Source organism: Balaenoptera borealis (genome assembly GCF_965194805.1).
Source record: "Balaenoptera borealis genome assembly, chromosome: 9".
NCBI classification, from domain to species: domain Eukaryota; kingdom Metazoa; phylum Chordata; class Mammalia; order Artiodactyla; family Balaenopteridae; genus Balaenoptera; species Balaenoptera borealis.
Window position 1 is genome coordinate 56,086,136 of NC_138873.1, and position 19,748 is coordinate 56,105,883.

At 33.5% G+C, this 19,748-nt stretch overlaps 1 long non-coding RNA gene across 1 annotated transcript in view; it reads left to right on the forward strand.

Moving 5' to 3' along the window:
• LOC309634831 overlaps positions 1-19,748 on the forward strand; it is a 213,968-nt gene that overhangs the window by 125,063 nt on the left and 69,157 nt on the right. The window lies entirely within an intron of this gene.

A 19,748-nucleotide genomic window follows, 5' to 3' on the forward strand; every position in this document is an offset into this window, starting at 1 on the left:
GGATTTTCAGAGACGTTTAATTATTTACTCAGAATCATCCTTTTGCAGCAGCTAATGGAAGCCTGAACTGATGCCAGGCTTGTAGTTACCACCAATAGTGACTTTCTATAGTTTCCCTTATAAGATGGAAATGGGAAAGGGAAGGTGGAGAAAAGTAATAATATTTATTCTAAAAAGCATATTCCTATTAGAAATGAAAGTCACATTTATTAAGTTAAAATATTCCAATTAGTATTATTTGGGGGAGGCTGTTGATAGATTCATCATGGGTTCCAAAATGAGAAGTTACATTCCACTTACGTTTTCCTATATTCAGACTTTTATGTATTTTGAGAAAATATTAGATTCCCAAAACATGAAATTTAATAAGTACTCATATGCAAATAGAAGAAAAAGTATATTAATGAAGAATACAGAGAGAGTCTTCGTGTCTATTCTTGCATTTGTGTTGGCCAACTTCAGAACAAAACTTCAGAAGGCATGGCTGCTCACAAGTGTTTTGTGTGTGTGTATTTGTGTGTTTATGTGTGTGTGTTGCTTTTTAGTTCTTAAGCTGTGAAATAATAGGGTTGGGTTCTAGAAACTCTAAAGTCCCCCTGCATTCTAAACTTTCATATATCTGATAGAACTTTGTAAACAAAACTATTGCTAAATGCTTATAAAATATTTTGATGTTTTACTTCTAACGACTGTTTTGGTTAACTGCTTAATGGAGCTTCTGTGTGTGTGCATATATGTTTATTTTGTAATCATTACAAATAAAATCTTTTTTTTTTTTTAACTTCATGATTTCAGAATTCCTTATGAAGCTAACAATAATCAAAACTATGATTTGGCAGTTTCTTAAAAAGTTAATTTTTTGATTCCTACTTGTATGAAATATCCAGGAAAGGCAAATCTACAGAGACATAAAGCCTGGGGCTTGTGGTGGGAATGCAGAGTGCCTTTTTTTTTTTTAGTTCTATTTTATTTATTTATTTATTTAACATCTTTATTGGAGTATAATTGCTTTACAATGTTGTTAGTTTCTGCTGTATAACAAAGTGAATCAGCTATATGTATACATATATCCCCATATCCCCTCCCTCTTGCATCTCCCTCCCACCCTCCCTATCCCACCCCTCTAGGTGGTCACAAAGCACTGAGCTGATCTCCCTGTGCTATGCAGCTGCTTCCCACTAGCTATCTATTTTACATTTTGTAGTGTCTATATGTCCATGCCACTCTCTCACTTCGTCCCAGCTTACCCTTCCCCCTCCCTGTGTCCTCAAGTCCATTCTCTACGTGTGCATCTTTATTCCTGTCCTGCCCCTAGGTCCTTCAGAACCCTTTTTTTTTTTTTTTTTTTTTTTAGATTCCATATAAATGTGTTAACATACGGTATTTGTTTTTCTCTTTCTGACTTACTTCACTCTGTATGACAGACTCTTCGTCCATCCACCTCACTACAAATAACTCAATTTCATTTCTTTTTCTGGCTGAGTAATATTCCATTGTATATATGTGCCGCATCTTCTTTATCCATTCATCTGTCGATGGACACTTAGGTTGCTTCCATGTCCTGGCTCTTGTAAATAGAGCTGCAATGAACATTTTGGTACATGACTCTTTTTGAATTATGGTTTTCTCAGGGTATATGCCCAGTAGTGGAATTGCTGGGTCATACGGTAGTTCTATTTTTAGTTTTTTAAGGAACCTCCATACTGTTCTCCATAGTGTCTGTATCAATTTACATTCCCACCAACAGTGCAAGAGGGTTCCCTTTTCTCCACACCCTCTCCAGCATTTATTGTTTGTAGATTTTTTGATGATGGCCATTCTGACTGGTGTGAGATGATACCTCATTGTAGTTTTGAACAAATAAAATTTTAATTTCACAAAATGAATTCAGATATTTAGGAAAGTTTTGACATCCAATACAATATTTTAGCATCCAGTTTAGCCCCTTTCTTCAACTGAAAACTGAGAGACACAACAATGGTATATTATTCTAAGAAGGAATTCATTGTCTTTTTCTATAAACAGATAAAGACTTAGTATGACCAATATGGGAGTGCAAATACAACATAGGCTTAGGAGAGTTGGACTTTTGTAAAAGTTTTAATTCAGCAGAGATTCATTGCTACTATGTAGCTGCCTTCAAATTGAGGGGGCTCAATAGAGGCTAACAAAATCATATAGTCATACTGAGGAGGAGTGATTTTAATATGTTTTATTTACCTTATAAAGACACACTGCAACCCTCCTCCATTGATCTAAGATTTCTTTGAATGATTTGATGATATGGCTCCAGGGTCAGTTGCTTGCCTGTTATCTTCCCAGAGTTATTGCTTTGGTCATCTGGCATTGTGATTGTGATTGTTGCCTTTTTGAATGTTGAAGTGCTGACATTTATTTCCTCCTGGAAAGTAATTGCATTTATATTTGATTTTTTTGACATGTGAACAAAAATGGAACAAAACAGCAGGATAATGAGTATCCAATTCTAAGTTAATTGTGGCACTGTTCATAATTTGTATACATGAATTCTGTTTCAGGATGTAATTTGATCTGAACTGAGCTTCTCTAAATCTAAACGAGGTGTCTCACACACAAAAAATCACCTTATTTTTATCCATTGTAAACACGCCAATTTTTGAAGTCCTTTGGGAAAGTGTACAGAAATAACAATGTAAATTGAAATAAATTCAGGAGGTAAATTTTAAAATTATCTCATAAAATAAAATATGTAGAATCATTTCTTAGTAAGGTTTGGAACATGGACAGAGGTTAAGCTTATCATAAAATTAATAAGCAAACTGTTGCACCAAAGCAAATGGGCTGGATATAAGCACTAGAATGCATACTAGATTCTACCAGTTCTATGTTCCTCACCACATTACCTGCACCGCTAAAAAGATATAGATCTTCATTTATTATTTGTGCATCTCTAATACCCACAACACTTTTCTGGTCCATTATTGTCAATTACATGTTTTTGTATATTTAAATAAATTAATAAATCTGGTCAAATGATATCAGATTAGCTATAGGAAAAATTCTCATTTTGTATCAGTTCATCTCATAAACTGCTTGGTTATAAGAAGTCTCACACATAAATATTAATAAGCCCCTTCCTGTTTTACCAGTAATTTGTGAGGCAGTGTGATATCATGGAGGAAGCATATGATACCAAAATACCTGGGCTGAAAACCTCGATGCTGCTCATACTAGCTGCTTCATCTTGGATAGATTACTTAATTTTTCAGAACTTCAACTTCCTTGTCTGTAAACTGGGGTTGAGATTGTTAGGTGAATTTAGAATGTGTAAAGTATCTGGACTAAGTAAAATGCTTAGTACACTCTAAATTGCTTAAAATGCTACTTACTGTTGTTGTTACACACAAAGTAAACTAAATAGAATGAAACAGTAGAAGGATGTTCAAATAAAATCACATTTCATATAATTTAAATTTTGAAAAAATATTGAAATATTGATACATTGCATTAACCTCTACATTTAATAAATAGATGACTGATAACAGGATAAGGAAGTAAGATATCCTTAACTCTTATAGTCCATCTTAGAAAATCTTGTAAATTATAAAAATTGTAATGATACTATAACAATATAATCACTATTTATAAATTGATATATATATATAAATGTATATAAATTTGACTACTGTTAACATTTTAGGGAACATTTTAGAAGCTCTTTTTCTGTTTAAATATCAGTCTGTCACTTATCCAGATATCTGACAGAATTAAATGATATTGTACATGCATGTTTATTTCAGTTAATATTATGATAGAAATGTTTTGCAAACATGAACTTCAGTAACTGCTTCATTGTATGGATAAATGCATAAAAATGGAGTAATTCCACTATGTGTCACATTTAGTATTTTGAAGTTATTTGCTAAAGCAGACAATGCTGCAATAGATAAGTTAGTATAAAATTATTTGTATTTATCTTAGACTATTTCTTTAAGATAAATTACTAAGGATACTATTTGTGTTTTAAGGTGCACAAACAATTGAAAGCTTTTCATATATAGATTCCCTTTAGAAAGGTGGAACCATTTTATACCAACGTCAATTATCGTGCTGATATAGCACATCTTTATAAATGCCATTGTTATTGTCATTTTTTTTCAAAAGCCTTTCATATTTTAATGATGTGAATTTTATTGATACTTCTTTGTTAGATGGTGAAGTTGTGTCTATTGGTCATTTACATTTATTATTTTGTGAATTTCATTTTCTTTTCTCTTGCCCAGTTTTGTATTTAACTATAAGAGCTCCTTATAGATAAAGAAACAAACCTTATAAAGATATAAGCCTTGTCATACATGCATCCATAAGTACCTTTAGCAAAATTTTTTTTTTTTTTAATTTATTTTTATGGTTGTGTTGGGTCTTCGTTTCTGTGCAAAGGATTTCTCTAGTTGTGGCAAGCGGGGGCCACTCTTCATTGCGGTGCGCGGGCTTCTCACTATCGCGGCCTCTCTCTTATGGAGCACAGGCTCCAGACGCGCAGGCTCAGTAATTGTGGCTCACGGGCCCAGCTGCTCCGCGGCATGTGGGATCTTCCCAGACCAGGGCTCGAACCCGTGTCCCCTGCATTGGCAGGCAGATTCTCAACCACTGCGCCACCAGGGAAGCCCTCTTCAGCAAAATTGAATGCAGAAAAATATATGAAAGATTATTAATTCAAATTTACCATGACTCTAACGAAGCTCAAGATTTAGTGGTCCTCTCTTACGTGGAGGCTACTAAGCTCTTAAGATAGACACTAGCAATTTGTTCATATGGTTATGTGATTTTGGAAAATTTGCAAATATAAGACTTTTACTGTTATGTGTTGATTCACCTCTGCTTCTCTAGGGCACATTTCCTCACCTGTTGGGGGACACTGTAGAAGGTATGGCATTTTTTGGATCTGGCTAAGGAAAAGTTACACAGTGGAATACATTTAGTTTGGCTTTATTAGAATACGTTTATGTTGTTCACTATCTATTTTGTTTATCCTTGTTATTTTATTTGTTTTCATAATTGTATGTTCTTTTTAAAAAATTGCATGCCCAGATATATAAAACTTGACACCCATAAAACCTGTATCCATCATGGATGATATTACTATAGGTGATTGATAGATTACCTGAAAGATAATTTTCAACAGGGAAAAAACTAAGCCAAAGGCAACGTGCCAAGATGTGAAGGGCACTCATTTTTAAATGTTTGAACTGCAGGTCTCCAGTGAGGTCTATATAACGATCTCAGTAATTCCAGCTCCCACACTTATCCGAGATCAACTAGGCCAGTTTGGAGTAAAAGTGAAACAGCATTATATATTCCTTCCCTACTCAGGAGCAGGACAAAGAGTAGGTTTATCCTTGTCCTACTACTGTTTATCTGTCTTTGATATCAGAGAAGACTCCAATATGCTATAACACCAGTAATACCCCCACTCCCAACATTCTACTACTGTCCCGAAGACCTTGTCCTTACTTAGCCAAGCATAGTTTCTCTCCAGAAAAGCTAAAGAGAGCAGCTCTTTTTGTAGTAGGCATACACAACAGTGGTAGTAGGGTGGAGTTAAAGTAGGAGGAAAGCTTACATTGGACATTGTGTTCAAGTTCATCTTTTCTGGCATGTGACTCATTCCCTGTGCCATATATAGACTATACTTGGAGCATAGTCTCATTCTCTTGCAATCATGGAAATAATGAAGACAACATCAAAGAGAAATATGAACATTTCATAGAAATATAAGAATAGGGAAGAAAGGCTAACACCTGGAGTTAGGATAAAATTTGGGGGAAAAGAAAGAGAAAAGGTAATAGAAGAAAAAGGCTATTTAGCTATAGGTAGCAGTGTGTGGATGGATGACCAATTGATGTATTATGCAATTCTTACATTATTTTACATTCCAATTTTACATTATATAATATTTAAAGAGCATACTTTTCAACTAAAAAATGAGACTGCAAGAAGATTGGCAACACTTAGTTTATATTAAACACTAAGAAAGTAAAAGGCATGTACATAATCAGTAGTATTAATAACAGCTTAGGATTGATATTTGATTTAGAAATGTATTACTATTGAATATGAAGATTGGAGGGAATAAGAAAATGAGAAAAAAAAACTGTGCTATTGTTGAACTCAGCATATTCGACTTTATTTGTGGTATAGTGATATCTAATGTTCAGAAGATCATCTAAGAAAGTTACTGAGTGTACTAATGAGTATTATCTGGCATAAACCACAGAAAATTTTATGGCATTATAGTAGGGCATTTATTCAGAATATAAACTTCTACACCAAATAATAATTATATGTATTTTTCAGAGGATTAATACAAAAGCAAAGATTTGATACTGCAACAGATATAATGAATGAAACCATTTGTTGATTATTTCTCAATTGTTTTAGCTATAATTCTGAAGAAAAGCCATGTAGGACAGAAAACAATTATTACTGGATTTGTAATTTTCTTCAATGTAAATATTTCTATTAGTGAATATGTTGTAGAGCACACAGGATTTGTCCAGAAGATGATAAGACTGTTGAGGATAACATAGTTACTCTACAAACATTGACTCTCAGAAAAAATAATTTGAAGGGCTGTGGATAAGAAAATGCCACAAGTATGCATGAAAATATTTCAAATTGCAACTGATGATCCTCCAACAAATTCTAAGGATTTCTCTATTCCTTGTGAGCATTCTTTAAGCATTGTAGTCAGTGGAGCTACAATATTGATCTTTGCATGACCATTTAAAACTTTAGAACTATTGTTTAAAAATTTATGTTTATCCAATATTAATTTGAAAATACTGTCAAATCATCATAATAAAACATATGTTATAGAATGCAAGAAAAATTTAGTTTTGAAGCTAGCTCATCTAAAATATACACATTTCAATACAATTTTGTCATTATGCTTTTAATTAAATAAATGTTTAAAGAAAAAATATAGTAACAAATATTTAGTACGTAAATCTAATGGCTTATAAAACAAGTGAATGACTGAAGATTCTTTGAGGAAAACCAAAGCAATAATCAATTTCTTTTAATTTTGGATAAGGCAGATTAAATTAGAAACTTAGGAAGTATTTTGGCCTTTTCATTGTTCCAGATGGTATATGTAATTTAAATAATTATGGTGTATATGTGACCTAAACTCTAGTAAATATATAAAAATAAAATGATAAAAAAAAGCATATCATATTGATAAAGTATTGATTTATAAGAAATCCAAAACTTATGATATTCTGTTAAACCTATCATGGCTGTAATAAAAGTATTACAGAATATTTTCAGTAATACATATGAGACATGTTTGTGAGTAAATCTGTACCTATTAGGACATGTTTTATTTTGCCAAGAAAGACTGACAAACAGAATGTAGGTCAGAATCGATTATATTTGTACCATTTTCTTTATTCTAATTATTTTCTCCAAAATGTACTGAGTCTCTTTCTATTTGTGTTAACATCATTGTCAAACCAAATGAAACACAGTGCAGTAGACTGCAATGAATGGTATAAAGTTCTTTAATAATGCATTCTTCTGAACAAAGAAAAGAAAACTACAAATAATTAATTTATTTTCCTGTCAATTGCGAAATCACAGAGTAATGAAAACAGAATAAGGAACCAAATGTATAAGTCCAGTGACAAAGCTTGAAATGAAAAGAGAAAATGGTTAGAAATTAACCTGTACTTGGAGTCCTAAGGCCTTATAACTCCCTTCTAATGACATACATTAAATATAATTCTAAGTTGCACTTGATATATGGGATATACAGGTACAATTCTTATCATTTTTGATAATAATTTAATTTGCCTTAATTATTTCTAGCTGATAAATATGAGCAGAGGCAAAATTCTTTATACTGATCCGTTTAGAATATTTTATTATTACATTAATCTTTGAAAAAAATCTGATTGCTATGAATGTGTTTACAGGGCAGATGAGATCTAGAACTCAAATTTTATTTTCAACAAAAATGCTATATATTCATTGAATAGATCCAATAATTATAATTTTATATATATAGGTAGAGATAGAAATGTTTATTTCTCAAAATTGTTCCAGAGACTCTGAAAGATGAGTCATTTTAAAAACAGAGAGAAATATGTATATTATGTTGTGCTAACATATGTAAAAAAAATGACCTATGAAACACATTAATTTTCACAAAACACTTTAATATTGATCTTTTTATGACTCACAGCAGATAATTATGGTATATTTAAAGTAATAAGGAATTAATTGAGTTGTTTTCCATATAATTACTCATAGGAATACTAGTATACATATATGCATATTGAGACTTGTACCATTTATCTCTACTACTTCAGTGTACAATTATGTTAGTTGAAATTTTGACTTTTTTGTGTAGAAAAATTAAATACTACCAAAGTTAAAATATATCCAAAAGAACCCTCTTTTATAAATATATAATCTGTTAGAAAACCCAATGTGTTGTTAAATAAGCCTTATTTTATTTTTTAAATTGTTTCATTAAAATTTTACATTGATATTTATTCATTGTGAAATATCTACAATTATATGGCAAAATATGGAATTAAAACACTAAAGTCCATCTAGAAGAAAGCAAACAAAAAATCTCCAATTCATTCCCATCCCCAGAAATAATACTACACATATTATTCTGACAATTATATTGTACCTTGAGTTCTCGTAGAGATCTTTACTGTCCATAAAGTTCATTCTTTCTAATGCCTACTTCCATTTCCATAGATTAGATTATTATATCTATTTGTTTACATTATAAATAATGCAATACAGAATATGATGATTTTTGTAAATAATTATATAATAATTCTTTTTTAAAATTTGTTTGCTCATATAAGTAATGTTCCAATGAACCATTTTATAAAACCTTATATTTTGATGGTCTTTTTGTAAGGTAAAATCCTAGAATTAGAAATGCTGGCTCAGTGATTATGCACATTATATTTTTTGATTGATATATCTAGGTTGCTCTCTTAAGCACAATATTAATGTTCATTCTCAACAACAAGACATGGGAGTACTTATTTCACCACACCCTTGCTTTTGAAAAATTAGATAGGTGAATGACATCTCATTTTTGTTTTGATTTACTTGTTTCTGAATAATAGTGTGCTTGAATATCAGAACATATTTTCACTTTTTAAAGTTAAATATGTTTTATTTGGCTGCCTTTCTTAATCATTAATAATGACTCTGAAACAAATGGCATTCATACTGTCAAGCAAGAAAAAAATCTTTTTCTTGAGAAAAAGAGGGCAAAATCATTCAATTATTTTCAATAAAAGTAGTGTGAATCAATGCAGGCTGGTCAGAAGGGCACCACTTCAACCCAGAAACAATCTGTTCTGAATGTAGATAAAGTGTCTTTGTGTTTGGGTAATTAGTTCAATGTAGATAACTTCTGTGTGTCCTAGAAGAGGCTTTCAACTAATAAATTTATAAACAGATCTGACAGACTTATTTTTGCCCTGGGCAAGGTCATTTTAAGTCATGGCAGCCATAAGAGAAAAGGAGAAACATCTTAAGTCCACTCAAGTGATGAGTATAGTGTGACTTTATGTTATAACGTGAGACTTAGCTTAAGCTCTAAAGCGGGTATCCACATTATAAAGGCGGTAAAATACACATTTAAAAGCACTGGATTAAGGCATTCTAATGTAATAGATAGATATCAGACCAATATTAATACATGCTCAAATTATAGAGGCACTTGAGAAGTTTATCCCTCCACAGTGAAAACTAAAATCAACTTTGTGCATTACAAAATATTAATGACATTTGAAATTCAGCTTATTTTTCAATTTGATCAGAAGCCAGATAATGGAATATTTTCACATGATAAATAAATTATCAACTTCCCTAGTTGATTTGGAAATCAATACCTATAATAGGAATTACTAGGGCTTCATTAACCTCAGATTCAAGAATGTCATTTGATAACTATTTTCTGACTATAGGAGGTTCATATAAAATGTTAGAAAATTATTCTAGTAGTTGAGACATCTGAGACACTAAATTCATTTTAAAACTATAAATTCCAAGTAATCTTGTTTGATCTTATCAAAAAACAGAGGCAGGAAAGGTTACCTTAATTTACCCTAAAGGATAATATGTATTCCTGAACCCAGATCTTATTTGTGTGTATGCAAACATCCTTGTATTTTCCTCACATTACATTACAAATGACATTTAAAGAGTATACTGCAACCATCATTTATATATTTAAGAATGTGAATTCACATACTAGTAAGTGCCTCTCTTGTGCATCCAGAATAAACACAAAATCTTTGTTTTTTTGTTTTTCTGGATGGAATGGCCAGTTTGGTGAACCGTTCATGGTCATTGTCTTCTGTGATATAGTTTTTGTTGAAAGCGTTTAACAGCACAGTATTGCTACAACTATTATTCTTTTAATAAATGACAAATAGAGGGGATCAGTGAGGATGGTGGAGTAGGGAGATGTGGAACTCACCTCCCCGCACAAACACATCAAAAATACATGTACATGTGGAACAATTCTCACTGAAAACAAACTGGAAACTGGCAGAAAGATTCCATTACAACCAAGGCTGTAAGAAAGATCCACATGGAATCAGGTAGGAAGAAAAGAGAAGGGATCAGGTCGGACCTGAGCCATGGGGAGGGGACTCAGAGGAAAAGGGAAAGTATAGGGGTGGAGATCCGCCCTCAGGAGTGAGCAGTTAGAGCCACATATTGGATGCCCGTGTCCTGGGGTCCAACAAAGGGAAAATCAGCCCCCTTGGCTGGTTGGAGTGTCGCTGGGGCTAATAGGAGGGCTGGACTCTGCTTGGAGGAGCGTGTGGGTGCTGGCTGGCTCCTGAGGCAGGGTGGAAAGGATGGATTGGGAACTCATGAGGAGCTGCCCACTTTCCCATGGCCACCCCAGCATGTGACCCAGCCTGAGCCAAGTGAACACTCTAGCCCCACTTGCTTCACGTCATAGCCCACCGCCAGAGCAAGGGCTACCTTGAACAGGGAGAGAGCTTGGTCCCGGGATGCAGAGGTGACTCTGACTGACCTGGGGCAGCGTCTAAGTGTGGCAGGGGTGGCCATTGCTGGCGCTTTCACAGGGAGCACATCAAGGGGTGATCCCCGATCTCAGAGAGTGGCCAGACAGCACCAGCCCATGCCCCAGTACACACTAAGAGCCCAGGAGGGCCCCACCTGCACTGTGGCACAGCTCTACAACAGGGGGGTGGGGGTTGGGCTAGGCCTGGGGGAGTGATCACCTGTGAGGGACAAAGGAGACTCAGATGCAGTGGGGGCAGCCCTTGCTGGCACTTGAACAGGCTACACATTTGAGGCAGCTCACACCTCTGTCTTCAACTGGCCTGCCACAGCCTGTTACCCTGTCGTGAGTCAAGAACTCCAATCTTTGGAGCAAGGGTACCAGTGTTGGGAGGGGGAGAGCACACACTTAAAGGGAACAGAGCCAGCTCAGACCAGACCCTCAGGCCTTCAGCTCCATCACCTTGGGATCCAGCACCATCCCTAATAGGAAGGCAGTGGCCACTGAGCAAAGGGGAAGCCCCACCTCCTGCCTGGCTCTGGCCCTGGCCACTCCATCTCCAAACCCACTTCCTACCAAGGTGATATTTCTCCACTTGCATATTCTGATTTATGTTACTTTATTTTTATTTCTACATCATCTTTATATGCTATAATTCTGTAACCATTATTCTGATTATTTTAACCTTAGGTCTATATTGTATGACTTCAAAACTTACCGTCAATTTTTTACTACAACTGCACTGATTTTCTATCACTTGTCTAAAACGTCAATGTCTACATCCTGCTTATTAGTAATATTTTCCTAGAATTCTTGTATATTTGAAAATATTTGTTGCTTACTTTATAAATGAGGAACAGTTTAGCAAAATATATACTAATGGAGCATGCCAAAGATTCCCAAAGACTTGGTAGATAATATTTCATTATTTTCTCACATTAAATCCAACTTTAAAGGGGTCAGGGACCATTTCAATATTTTCCCATTATCAGTGACTCTTCTTTCTTATTGCTTTTTATTTTTCTTTGTAAATACATATCCCAGTAACTCTACTAAACATATGTCTTAATATAACCAATAAATATGATTTTTTTTAATCTCCTGGGAGGTGATGTGCTCTTTTAATCTCTAAATTCAAGTTTTGTTTACTGAGAAAAAGTTTTTTTTAAACAATGTTTTAAATATTTTTCTATTCCATGTATTGTTGTTTTTCACAACACCATTACCTGTATAGTTCATTTCCTTTAAGAGTTTAATGTCTTGTCATTTACTAATAATTATTTTAAAATTATTTTAACTTAAAAAATTTAATTTGCTTAGTTTTCTCAAGACTCTCTTCTATTCCTGGATATAATTTCTCAACAGTATCTCTTTTCTTTTTTTTTTCCTAATATAAGCTTTATTTCCATGGGTGGTTGTATTTTTCTTTTACATGTTTTCGAGACTCAGTTTTTCATTCTTTTATCTTTCTTAGCTCATGTTTTAAAATCATGAATGTTTTAAGTAATATTTTACTTCTTTTGCTCTTGATTTCAAAATACCAACTTTATTCACCTGGATCCATGGAAATGTTCTTTTTTTTACAACTCTCATGTTCTCTAAAGCAAATTTTCCTGTTTTTATAGACTTTATGTTTTGTTCCTTTATATTTTTTTCACTTTGGTCTTTTAGTTTTATGAGTCTTTTTAAAATTAATACTCATATTTTGAAGTAGGTTTTTTTTTTTTTTTTCTTGAATGTGCTCCATGTAGAAGGAGAACATGGCTGAGGTCACAGAGGAATTCTCTGGGCTTTCAAAGTTTCACTTAATCCATATATAACACTTTATGATACAGAGTTTTCTAAAGAAGAGTAATTGTTGGGGGGATAGGAGTCTCCTTTTACTTTAATTTGATAGTTAAGGCTGGGTTGCTACCACCTGCTGAATTTCTTCTTAAAAAGGTACCGCTTCTGCAAACTTCCTTGTTTGGCCCTTTCTATCTTTCCATTCTCTGATATAAATGAGATTCTGAGAGGATTCCACAGCTAACCCATGTTCTCAACAAGAGATTCTTGATGCTGTCTCTCAGGATGTGCCCCTTGATTTATAAAATTCTGTGCTTGCCAGTGTTACCTATGATCTATAGCTTCCAGCTTCTTGTTTCACTCTAGTCAATATTTTCTGCTTTTATCAGATAATCTTCATTTATTTATAGATTTCATTTATAGTTTCATTTAAAAGTGTTTTCTGATTTCATTAAATGTAGTTTCTGTTTCTTGAACCTCTTACTTTTGGTTGGTTTCAGAAAAAAAGAAGGAAACAAAGGTTTGCCTTCCTGGAAGGAGTGCATTTTCACCTGGAATACATAAGAACATAGGGACATGGTTGAAAACAATGGGATTGTATCTGTTTATCTTAAAATATGGATGCTAAAACAATAAAGCTATTTTGGAGAAAGCCACTCTATCCATTTGATAAAAAAAAAGTTTTAGAGTGATGTCAATCTAAGATTGATGATGTAGTGATGGTGGGTTAAGAATGGGATTTGATATTAAAAAGCAGATAAAGGCATAAACGAAAATAGTTTGAAGCTTAGTGCCTTTACTGTCGCCTAAGAATAGTTTAGTAAGGATAGAATGTGAGCTAAAAAAGTGAGTTCCTGAACTATGAATGGAATAAGTATTCAAAGAGAAGGGGGAACGATAAGCAGCCCATTAAGTTAACAGAGGCAGATCTGTTTGCTCACATAAGAGACAAGATATCCAGTATGCATTTGATATTTTCCTTCAGTATTATTAAAACTTTTTCCAATTAAAATTTTTTTCATTTAAAATAAAATATGACAAACTGGCTAATCTAATAAGCCGTATTTATAATTCCAAGTGATCTGCCTAGTTTGACCTTTTAGTCTTAAAAAATCCAAAACCCAGACTGATTCTAATTGTTGTACTTAAGCCCACTTAATAAGACACTTGGTGACAGAGTCCAAATAGAAGAAAAAATGAGACAAATTAAAATTTTCCTCTCATTCTTGCGAATTCCTTAACTTCATCTAAGTGAATGATATGACACCAGATTCTTGAAAATGATATAGCTAGATATTTTGAAACTCCTGAAATATTTCTTTATCTCTTTATTATGTTTTATTAATTGCAAAATGAACAGCTTTTTAGTTACATGAAATTTAATTGAATTTTTATAGCTCCTGAGGTACTTGTGGATTTCATCTATGTAGTACAAGTCACCTTGGGGAGGGAGGGAACTCTCAGTAAAAAAGGGTCTTTTATAAACCTTCATCTACTACAGAGAAATGAGAAGCATAGGCATCTGGCCTTGCTTACCCTAAGGAGCCTATTCAGTGTTCATGGAAATATCATGTGCAGTGTTGATGGAAATATAATCATCCATGGAGTCAACACTATTGGGGTTAAAAGTTCTGCCATTAACTATTTGGGTGACACTGAGATAGTCGGTCTACCTGTTTGAACCTTGTTAAGCAACATGACTAAAATAGGATTATAATATATACATCATCAATTAAAGTTTTCCAATTTCTTTACTCCTTGGTATAACACATTTTTGAAAATTTGTTCTATTTTGGGCAAAGTTTTAAGTTCTATGGGTACAGCTGTGAGCACAAACACCATAACTAAAACTGCTTTCAAGCCTTACATACTGGTGAGAGAACAGCAATAAAGTAATCAAATAAATAATTATCAGAGAATGGTATGTGATAAAAAGACAATAAAACTAGGTCATAGGAGATATTGACTGAGGGTAGAGGGTTGATCTTAGATGTCCTAGTCAAGGAGAGCTCTATAATGAATGGCACTTGAGCTGAGACCTAAATGATAACTGGAGTGAACCACGTGAATTCCTGAAGAACTCAGTAATATCCAGAAAAATAAGGTTGTTCAGGGAGGGTGGGAGAAGTGCAAAATGTGTAGTGGCAAGGGGTATAGAATTATAATTTTTGATGGATTTTAATGAGATCAGTGTGGCTGAACAAATTAATGAACGTGAGAGTATAGATTAAGATAAGGCTTGAGGGGAGGGTATGGGTCAGGTCATGCAGAGTGGCCTCGTAAAAGTTTGGGACTTTATTTTGATTACAATAAACACATTTTTTTTTGTTTGTTTTGATAAAATTACTCTTGTTCTTACATGCAAAGGAAAGAATGGACACAAAGCAAATATTTTTAATATATTTTCTCTTGTAGTAATTTTGACTTGATATATGATCATTTATAACAACCACCTGGCATTTGCAGACCTACCTCCCTCTAACTTCTTTATCCTTTAATCCATCCATTTTGGACTGTAATATTGAAAAGTGATAGGGCTTCATGAGGAAGAAACTAAAGACTAAAAATATATATTCGTCAACTATTGCTGCATAACAGAAAAATAAACAAACCCTCATTTGAATACCCTGATAACATATATTTCTCACAGGTCTGTGGATAGGTTGGAGAGGTTCTGCTGACTCAGCTGGTTAAAAAATCTCTAAGGGACAGATGGAACTGGGTCAGCTGCTAAGTCTCTAATATCAGTAGGCTAGCAAGGACATGTGCTACTCATGGCAGTGGCACAGGTGCAAGAGTGTAGGCTCTAAATGGGCATATTATCACTTTCACATACATTTAATAGGCAACAGCAAGTGAAATAGCCATGCCTGGAGTCAAGTGACAAAGGAATACACTCTGCCTTTCAAAGGAGAAAATGCAAAGTTACATGGCAAAGAGAGTGGATACAAGGAGAGGGGACAATTGTGGCCAATACTCCAATCCATCAGGGATAGAAAGGCTCTATTTTCTAGAGTAGCACAAGAACTTTAAAAAAAAAAGTAAATAAGAAAAGCCCTGAAGAGTTATTTTATTCCTTACAACCTACCTTTCTCACTCAGGACCCTCAGGTTCAAACTCCACGTATGTAATGTTGCTTGCTATCACATGTTCAAACATTAGTGAATAAACTTTGTGTTCATCATTTTGTACCTCTCAGAAAATCTATACTACACACTCATTGTTTAAAGCATTTTAACAACTCTGTTTGTAATTAAACACAAGCATGATTTCCTACATCACAGTTTAAGCTTAAAATACTCAACTTTCTCTAGCTTCCTGCACTGGTATTACACCATGCCATTTTATACCTCTACATATTTGTTTATGTCATTTCCTCTACTATAAAATTTCTTCCAAAAAGTAGATATTCCGTGCACATTATGGAATTAAAGTACTAAAGAGGTAACATAAGGAATAAAATGTCATTTCATATACTAAACGAAAACAACCTTGAATTATAGCACAAAATCAGTATTACCAACTTTAGCACACTGGGCAATATTTGAAACAGTTTCAGTAAAACAAACCCATGTTTCTTTAGTTTTGTTCCACCAAAAAATAATTCTGACAAGTGAAGAATTGGGAGAGAACTCTAGCAAATGTGATATAAAACATAATTTAAATCTTCTTTCAAAGAGGTAAAAATGTAAATGTAAAAAGTGTAATTCTCTAATTATAAGGGAAAAACATATGACATAAAAGAGCCAAATCAGATGAATTACAACTAAGAGCAACCTAAAGAACAAATAGGAGGATGACAGACTTATGAATGCTGCATATTGCTCTACCATGATCACCGTAAGGGGATTATTTGTATCTAATTTTTATTTGGATTTATGACAATTATCAATAAGATAGAAGAGTAAGTAATTATATAAACTTATTTAAATAAGTCTAAAGCCTCCATCATCTGGTGACAATGATAGCATAAAGTACTATAGCTCTATCTATGTGTAAAGTATACACAAAATATTTTATAATATCAAGATATCCAAACTAAATACCTTATTCAATATCTGATTATCAAAGGAGATAAAAATTAAGAAAAAGATTTCTGTGCTATGGAAAACTAAAATTAGCCTGGGCTGGTTTGTTAAAGTCAGAAATGTACGGACATGCTATGGACACCTAGACAAGCCATGCAATATATTGATTAATAATGATTTTTTTTTTTTGTAACCATGGATCCAAGGAAAATTTCAGGGAAATTTGTACTAGGTTATCTGCATGTTTTATTGATAACATTGATATTTATGATTTGAACCTAGTTTTAATGAAATCCACAGAGCTCTATCATTGGGGCCAGTCATGTAGCAAGAATGTGCCCATCTGACCAGTAGGGTATAAGAAGTCCTGACTGAGAATCCATGTTGAGCCTCCTGGTCCCAAGGTGTTCCAAGCATACATCCTTGGTTCCCGATTCAAGAGAGAAATTGTGTCCTTTATTGCCCAGGAGAGAGGGGACGAATGGAACCTGTTCCAGTTCTTTTGAATTATTTGTTGTGAGGCAACTTTTGGCAATGAGGAGTATCCTTACTATAATGCTTTGCATTAAACTGTAAAACTGCATAAACTGCAGCTTCAGAGGCATTTCCATTTAAAGTCCTGTTAATTTTCTTTAGGAGTCAAATTTGTTTGACTGCCACCCTAGTGCAATTACAAGTGTTATTACAGTAAAGAAAATAAACTTGATTAGTGAAGTCAAAATGTGTCTCTCCAACAGGCAAATTCTTTAGTGATGGGAATCTGGGCACTTACATTTTAAGCAAGTATTTCTTTTGTCCCACATTGATTGTGCAAATTATCTTGCACGTCATGAACTAGATTTCTGAATGTACTTGGAGGGACTCTGGATGTATTTCTTGGCCATTAAAAGTGTAATAAAACTGAAATTATTGCAAAGATGTGACTACTTTGTTAAATAATGCAGTGTAATAAACAAAGTTAAAGTCAATTCACCCCTACAAATGAATTTTGCTACTCTCACAGTATGAGATTAAATACACCCTTTTCAAAAATTATGTCATTTTTGTTCCATATGTTTAAAATTTATTATTTCATAATTTGAAATGAACTTCAAAAAAAATTTTCCCAAACATATGGATGGATTAATGGAAAACCCCACCATTCCTCCTCTACTTTTTATCTAAGACAGGTCTTCATATTTTCTGAATAGTTCTAATTTTAAAATTACATGTATGTACTTAAGATCTGCATGCTTTTTGTATCATTTTGTAACACATTTAGTTGTTGCTTCATTTTCCTATATTCTCAAGATTTTTCAAATGTAACATTAAATCTATTGAATATATCTTTGTAGTCTAAGTCAGCTAGCTTAGACATCTGATTATGGGAATTAGGACACAGTTACGTTTATAATCCAAACACTAAACCAAAATTTAAAAATCATAGGGACTTTCCTGGCGGTCCAGGAAAGACTTTGCCTTCCAGTTCAGGGGGTGCAGGTTCGATCCCTGGTCAGGGAGCTAAGATCCCACATGCCTCCTAGCCAAAAACCAAAACATGAAACAGAAGCAATATTGTAACAAATTCAGTAAAGACTTTAAATTGGTCCACATAAAAGAAATTAAAAAAAAAAATCATACATGGTTTATTGCACTGTTAAAGAGGGATCATTTGATAACCTACTCTTTTGGAAATTTTGTATTAAAACAATTAGCATCTATCTATTTATTTATTACTTAATCTAAAATAGCCCTTTAAAGGATGCCTAACAGGAGCATAATGTTTGTCTGCTTTCTCATTTTACCAGCAGCATATCCCCCATCAAAAATAAAAAGTAAAAAATCCATCACTTTGTAAACAAATTGTTTCCTTTTATGTACATGATCATCTCGAGTAACTGTGAATGTTAAGAGAAAGTGCCTTTTTCAGAGAAAAAAATGTATAAAGAAATCTCAGGAGATTTAAGTTCTGTTTCCTGCTTGAGCCGTCTGCTAGGTGGTTAAAGGCAATGAGTTTTCAAAATGTGGTACTATGGAGGTGATCGAATTACATTTTAAGATAAGTATATATATATATATATATATATATATGTTCTTCCTCAAATCTTACATTTGAATTGTGAACTCATATATTTTTGTGCAGGTTAAAAAGATATCTCTGAATGTCCATTATCACGTATAATAGTATGATTATTCAAAATATTTTCACCGATGCAAAATTTGTGAATCCACAAATATATGTTTTGTGCCTATCCATACCTTGACAAAATGAACTCTGTATCTAAGGTCATTGTACTTAGTTAATTATCTTTTCTAGCTAATTTACAACCATGATTCCTCTCATTTATTGTTTCTGGCTCTGATTGATTTTACATGTTGTTTGAACTGAGGTAGAAAAACCCTAGGCAAAGGCTTTGAATTTATTTCAGATTATTCTGTCACAGAATCGTGGTTGGGAAACCCCAGGTACCGTATTCCCCATTTTATCTTCCATTAATCCTTGAACTCCTTTACAGTTTCATTCTCTTCTATCAGACTAAAAAAATACTGGAGTTACTTGTCCCCTCTGTCCCTGAACTTTTATTTTATTACTGTGTTGTCACTCTTGACAATATCATTTACTTTCACAACTTTAATTCCAATCTATATGCAGATAACTCTCCAATTTATAATTCTATCCTTGCACTCTTCTTCAAGCTCCAGACATGTGTATTGGAGTTCCAATTTGTTCTCTACTATTCAGTGTCTCAAAGTTTGCTTGGATTCACATCCAAAACCAAAACCAAACCCTTGATCTTTCCCTCAATCGAATCAAGATGTTTTCAAGTATTATTTTATAGTTTCCTGTAGAACTTTACAGTTCCTTCACATAGAATCAAAAACTGAAATTGTAC